Raw genomic sequence first — 5933 nt, 5'->3', positions numbered from 1 at the left:
CAACACTTTTAATTACACTCGTTCACAAATCAACCATCTTCCTTTATTGTTCTTCAATTAAGCATATACAATCGTAACAACACATCTAAATCAAGACATCAATTGTGAATAGAAGATGACGGCGGGGTCATAAAGAATGACTAATCTTAAATACTAATAATGTAACAACCCGCATTTTAAAGTCAAAGTACATGTCAAAGTCAAAGTCAAAGGAAGAAAAGATTGTTAAATGCGATCTGTCACTCCTTGCTTAATTATTTATTGTACTCCTTGACTTGTTAATCGATTACTGTAATTTGAGTACTTTAGTTGTATTATGTGGAGTAAATGCTAATAATCGCAGTTTATCGCTAATCGCATCGCAATCGCATCGTAACTTGAATCGCAGGTTCTGAATATTGTTTTACGTATGTGTGCTATCTATGTGTTACTTGTGCATGTTTATTGCGTGTTTGTGGTGATTAATCGAAAATGCAATCGCAACTCTATCATAACGCAATCTCATCGCGAACTTGAAACGCAAGTTTATTTATGTAGATGTATGCTAGCTATATTATTTGTGTAACTATTAACTAAATCTTTCGCATCGTTTAATCAACACTTACTTAAACGCATCGCAACACTCAACGCATGAAACGAAAACATCGAAATCCAACTCACTCGAGCCATCCGATCGAAGGACCATTCGATCGAATGGTCATCCGTCCGGATGACCATCCGATCGGATTGCCCTCCGATCGCACCACTACACCGCCTTTCTAACCCTCTCACCTATAAATAGCACCTATCACATCACTGTTCATGTGATGTGACAACTCTCGTTCGACCAGCAAGCTTTTGGCCCTATTTCTCTCGATTCCCCGCGATTCTTGTAAGTTCTTGACTCAAATCTTGTACATTCTTGATCTACACACACTTCTCCATCATTTTCACCATCAAATCTTAACTTTTCACAATGAAATCGGCTGATTTGGGCTGCTCTAGGATGATGTCATCAAGGGTTCTCATGAACTTCAAAGTGTGACTTCATTCCACCAAGAACAACTCAGATCTAAGAGATTTCAAGATGTTTAAACACTGAAGTCGCTATAATCTAAACATTTTCCAACTGATTTCCACTTTTCTTCAAATTTTCTTAACTTTTTACATGAAACCGATAGAATCTGAGCTTATTCGGGCCTTCTACTCATTCTCTAGTGAAGTGCCGGTTTGAGAACTGATTCCTATCAAGAGACAACCGATTCACAGGTTGAACATGAACAACCGTCAAGAACAGTTAATTGATCGAACAGGGTGATTCCCATCCGAACGGATGACTTGGACTTGATGGGGTTCTCGTTTCTTAACACGTTGTCATACCGTCTCAGTCAATACGTAAACTTTCTAAAACTTAATAAAATTTTCCAGATTTCAAAACGAATAAGTTACCAACGGATTGCCGTCCGATCATATTGCCATCCGATCGAACGACAACCCGATCGATGACTTGTGGTCTCCAATACTTAAACATTTTACAAATTTTCAATACATGTCAGTATCCAAACGAATGGTCATCCGATCGGACGACCATCCGATTGAATGACCATACTACTGTGAACTTGTTTTTGAAATGTCTCACTTGGAACGGATCGCCATCCGAGTGAACAGCCATCCGATCGGACGACCGTTCGACCGGACGACCTGAAAGGTAGAGACACTTCTCTGTTTTTAAAATGCTACAACGAAAACTTCAAAGTCACATCATACAAAAACACAGCCATCCCAAACGAATGACAATCCGACCGAATGGCCATCCGACCGGATGACCATCCATCCGGATTGTCATCCGATTGAATGACCCTTCGTCACCCAGAACACGCGACACCGTTTAACGCACTGTTCATCGCTTATGCTATCGTTCTGTGATCAGGCTAACTTTCCAGCGTTCCCTTCAATCCAATCCAAGACTGTGTTTATTTTAAACACAATTTGTGAGTATACTCGAACCCTTTTTGCTTTATGCACTTTTGGGTGTTACATACGTTATTTATTCAAATGACAATCGACACACAACGCAAACACTTTTATACGCTGATCGTTATTGCATGTTATACGTGTTACTGATGTGTGTGTGGTGTTATATATTTTTGATATACATTTTAAGCCCTTTTACACTTTTTAACCAAGTTTTAAATTTATAAAACACGATATTTACTAACACTAAACACACATATGGGCAAGTACACCCATCGTGAGCGTAGTATAGTGTTGGTAAGATACTGAGGTCATCCAAGGACACAAGAGCTTTTAGTAGCGGTTTATCCTCAACGTCTAATCAAATCAAAAGTTAGAAAAAGGTTTTTAAACTAGAAAAATAAAACTAGCTAAAATGTTGAAAAATAAAATAAAAAATAAAAACAGATAGACAAGATGAATCACTTGGATCCGACTCGAGTGTAGTGTAACCTTTGATTATTTCCGCAATTTTGCACTTTTTAAGAGATTATCTTAGTTATTGTAGTAGGTCCCTCTTTTGAAGGTGACGTTACCCTCAACCCAGTAGTTTGAGTCAGCAAGGATACAATCCTAAAGGGTCGGATTATTGAAAGATAATTAATTAAGTTATTAATGCATAATGTGGTTGGCCCTTCTTTTGAAGGTGACGTTACCCTTGGTTAAGTAGTCTGAGTCAGCAGGGATACAGTCCTAAGTAGCCGGGTTAAAGTTTTAATAGTAGCTTACATATGAGGGGATCAAAGAGTTTGGACCCCCGCCATCCAATACCGACGGGTATTGAAGGAGGTCCTACTAAATTTGACCCAGGTCCTTGCAAGATCTATACACTGAACAAGGCAAGACTCTTACCAAACCGTTCCCTTAACCCCCGACCAGGTAGCCAACATATCTCCATATAGATCGTGGAAATATGAATGGTGAAAATCTTTTATTTTATATAGACAGTAAAATAATGACAAGACACCACGGACAAACGATAAGGAAGAATCAACTTCAACATAAGAAGCTAGTTATTAAAGTCATTAATACATAACTAAATAAAAAGTGCGAAAAGATTTAAAATAAAAAGTATTACACTAGACACTTGTCTTCACCAAGTGATGTAAGAGACTTAGGCAAACATGGCCTTTGATTGTCAAGAACTCTAACGATCAATCTTGGATCCCGAGACGACTCACACACTGTATGATGGATGATGGATGATGGTGGTGGATGATGGTGTTGTGATGGTGGTGGCGGGTGGGTGAAGTGTGAGAGAGGTGGTGTGCCAAGGGATGGTTTGCAAATGAGCCAAGCACCCCTATTTATAGCCTGAACAGCAGCTCGGGCATGGCCCCGTGTCCATCCTCCTTCTCTGTCTTCATTAATTGCAGTGTGTCTGCATTAGTTGACCACGCCCCCGTGTCCGCTGGGCACGACCCCGTGTGCAGAAGCGTATCTGTACTATCAAGATTTCCCTAGATTCTGCGAATCTTAGAGTTGACCACGGCCCCGTGTCCGCTGGGCACGCCCCCGTAGTGGGTGATAGAAGCTTCTACAGCTTTGTCTTTTCTGCTGACACTTGGGCACGCCCCCGTGCTCACTGAGCACGGGGCGTGTTCAGCCTTCTGATCTCTTGTTTTGCTTGGGAAGATGCTGTCGGGGGGTCGGGCATGCCACGTTTGTTCCTTTCCTTGTATTTATGTTAGATTTAGCTGTCTTTTTGCTTCTTTTGTTCATTTGAGCTCATTTAATCCTAAAAATACAAAAGGAAGACAAAAACACACTTTTTCCAACATTGGTACTAAAGAAAGGATTAGTTTTATGCCACAATTGATGTAATTTATATGTTGCACTTTGTGCACATCAAATACCCCAACACTTGAATCTTTGCTTGTCCTCAAGCAAAACTCTTTTTAATGTGGCTTTACACTCCCAAATGGAATGGGTAGAAGAGAAGTTTTTTTTGGGCTTGTCATAGAGTGTCGGGATTTCCAAGATTCTTTATTAAATTTTATTTTTATTTATTTACAATCCTATTCGTCATGATTTATTAAAAACATTACATAAGATAAATTACTTATTAGGGCATAACATGCCTTTTTAAAATTCCATTTATATACAAGTTCACATACCTCACGGGGGATCACTCAACAATCGGCCGAAGATGTTTTTTAGTGAATCACTCGAGAGCGGCATGGAACTTCCTTCTACCATAGGCTTTCCAAGCAATCAATCCTCCTCCTTTTTAACTATATACCTTTGTAAATATCAAAAGGACTTTTTGGGTGAAGAGTTAGGCTTGGGTTAAAGGTGGGTGATTGGGTTAGTGGTTAGTAGAAAAATAAAGCGAAAGGCGTAAAAAGCATCGGTTTTCAGAAGACTTTTTATTTTTCATATCTTTTTATTTTGATGAAGCATTTCTTTCAAACAAAGTTCTTTTTGATAAACTTGTTTGTTTATTTCTTTTGGCTTCATCATCATTCATTTTTTTTTTCATAATCAAGTCATAAGAAAAACCGAGCTTTGTTACTAAAATAAAGGGTTTAAAATGAAAAAGGGTTTTGGTGGGTAAAAGGGTGTTTGTTTTGTGTTAAGAAATGAAAAGGTTTAGGCTCAAAGGGGTTAACTAGGGGGATTTTTGGTAGGTGGTAAAAAAAAAGAAAAAATAATGGTGTAGAAATAAAAAGGGTTAGTCCTAATGCCTCCATCATTTACTTACTTGGGTTTAAGTTTGTAAGGACCGGAAATGTATCGTCGTGGCAAGTTCTAGAGTTGTAAGAACCAAGCGGCTATTCACATAAGAAACGAAAAATGAGCATTTAGTTTAAAGATATATATTTGTATACTCAATAAAGGCTCAAAATTCAATTTTTTGTGGGAATGGGTTTTTATGTGATCAAGTATATATAATCAAATTTTAACTAAACTTGTCATGTCATTTCATAATTTTCTTATGTTGGTTCTTTTTATCACGAAGCTATCGGTTGTAAATTTGTAAAAATATAACCTTTTTAGAACTTGAAATTCCCAAATTAAACCTAGACAAGAAGAAAAAAAAATGAAAATTTTTGAAAAAATTTGGGTTGATTAGCGGTTCCAATAGAGTTTTGTGTAAGGCTTGTAATTAGGACTTGCAAGATTCAAGGTTTTAGCATCCCCCCACACTTAATTACACATTGTCCTCAATGTGTCCCAAAAATAAGTTTTTAGGTTGATTGAATGTGTGAAAAGGTGTGAAAATGCAAAATTTTATGTTACTGGGCGTCTGGACACGGCCCCGTGGTGTCCGGGCACGGCCCCGTGTTCATATCGCCAGTAACAGAAATTGGTAAAAAGAAACAGAAGCCTGGACACGGGGGCGTGTTCAGTGAGCACGCCCCATGTCCAGTTACCTGAACTGGGCATTTTCTGCAGATGGTTGGGCATGGGCCATGTTGGGCGAGCACGGCCTCGTGCTGCACTTGCTGTAATGAAGAAAATTTTGTCGGATGGCCCTATTTTTGTGCATGGGGTGCTGGTTCATGTTTCCCTTGTTATCCTTCACCATCCCGAGTGTGTTTTATTCCTGAAAATTAAAACTAAACTAGAAAACATAAAAATTAATCTAGACTAAACTAAGGATAGTTCCGCGGAATGCCTCCGTGGTGCGCCACGTTTATAAGGGTCCTTGGCTAGACCCAAAACCTGGTCATATGTTACCCAAGTGGGATGTTGATGTAGCGCGTGTCACTTATTGTTGGGTAGACGCGTGTCACTTATCATGGAGAAGATCAATCCGAATGCGTGTCGTCTAAAGTTGCCTAGTCACATTCGTTGTTCTGATGTGTTTAACGTGAAGCATTTGTTGCCTTATTATGGAGATTCTTCTGATGATGAACCTGTTGGTAATTCGAGGGCGAATTTTGTCTATCCAGGGGGGAATGATGCGGGCCCAAGTGTGGAGGAACGGGCTATTT

The sequence above is a fragment of the Helianthus annuus genome, chromosome 7 (assembly GCF_002127325.2).
Source record: "Helianthus annuus cultivar XRQ/B chromosome 7, HanXRQr2.0-SUNRISE, whole genome shotgun sequence".
NCBI classification, from domain to species: domain Eukaryota; kingdom Viridiplantae; phylum Streptophyta; class Magnoliopsida; order Asterales; family Asteraceae; genus Helianthus; species Helianthus annuus.
The sequence above is the reverse complement of the archived record's forward strand: the minus strand, read 5'-3'. Positions refer to the sequence as shown.